The sequence below is a fragment of the Rhea americana genome, unplaced genomic scaffold (genome assembly GCF_003343005.1).
Source record: "Rhea americana isolate MKP2758 unplaced genomic scaffold, rheAme1 scaffold_19, whole genome shotgun sequence".
Lineage (NCBI taxonomy): Eukaryota > Metazoa > Chordata > Aves > Rheiformes > Rheidae > Rhea > Rhea americana.
Window position 1 is genome coordinate 5,825,822 of NW_028186038.1, and position 1,583 is coordinate 5,827,404.

The window sequence follows — 1,583 nt, forward strand, 5'->3', positions numbered from 1 at the left end:
TCTACATTATTTAATAATCAGATAAACTCAAATTCTGAAAATGTTATACAAAGGGTATCTTTCACTTACAAAAATATAGGTAGGACTTGGCACTCTTTGCCATTTCAAGCGCAGAAGAGTTCCAGTGACCACGCACGYATTAAATTTAGCACAGAGTTCAAATATAATTTTTTAAAATCACTCTTCAAATGGAAAAAGTTATTAGCCTCAATAATATATGCAGTGAAACCATAGTAGGTCTTCTAATAAGACGCTGATTTTTTCTGGACTTCAGTACTATAAAAGGCCCCCAATTCCCTTGTTTAACATTTGCAATGTCAATCAGTAGTATTTTTTAAGGAGATTCAACATTTTCATTGCTAACGCCTGAGAGAGTGATGACCCATTGTTTGTCTAGTCAAACTAGAATCTTTGTTCGGTTTTGATCAACTATAAAATAACTATAATCCAACATATTTATTGAGAATGTTTTGTAGACAAGAAATACAAGCAAAGCTTTTGTGCAACAGTAAGTACTGGTAATTAATATCACTCTTCCTTCCTTTGTTTTGCAAAGAATACCAACTGAAACTCACACAAGTTAACCAACCTGGGATGCAGTCCTCTTTCAACTTCCTCTTGCAATTCTACTAATACAGCCTCAACACTGCAATCAATAAATATGGTACATGAGAGACAAATGAGCAAGTATTTCTTTTTTTAGGAAGTTAAAATATAGACCAATATAAAATAATATAGCTTTATGTGAATGGTTTGTATCTTGATAATAACAGATGTTTCTTTACAGTGATAGTAGTAAGCTTGTTAAGTAGACTGCTTACAAAGCAGCTTCAATGTACCATTGTTGGCCCACGCTGGTATGTCTGCAAATAGCAGTAAGATTGGAAAAGCCACTGACACAGTGCTCCTGAAGACAGACTGCAAGTTCCTTCCATGGAAACCAGACTCAATACTGTATCAGCACGTTACCAGTGTCTTCATTGCTTCTTTACACTGTTGAATGTGTGACACTAAAATGGGGGGGAAGCCAAGCAAGGGTAACAAGCACTGTCCTTACAGAAATCACAGTGACTTTTCCTTTTGCAAATTAAAACAYGCATCATGCCAATCAACATTTAAAATACAAATCTTAAGAAGTACTGCTACATTACAACATGACGCATATGGGAACATGTAGTATATCCAAATGTATGCGCAAGKCATATATATTTATATATTTAGACAGAATGTACACACTTGCCTTTTAAGATGAGCTAGGGGAGAACCTAACCTGTATCTCCAGCAGAGTTCATAAAAGTTTTATTTGCYGGTCAAGATAAGCGTGCTTAACAAGCTGCTTTTCAAACAGAAACATGAGTACCRTTTTTGAAGGATCCTTGCTTTCACTACTTTAGAAAGAAAAAAAAAATCCACCTTACACACGCACACCTCTCACCTCCCTCCCCCAACCCTCTCATGCAAGCCATCCTGAGGTAAAATGTGGTGGCACAACTGCATTTCAGTCCAATGGTAAAGGCGACACGCTACCCTGTCCAATGCCAGTGAAGGAATCCCAGCGCAGACAGCCTGGAACCTTCCAGAAG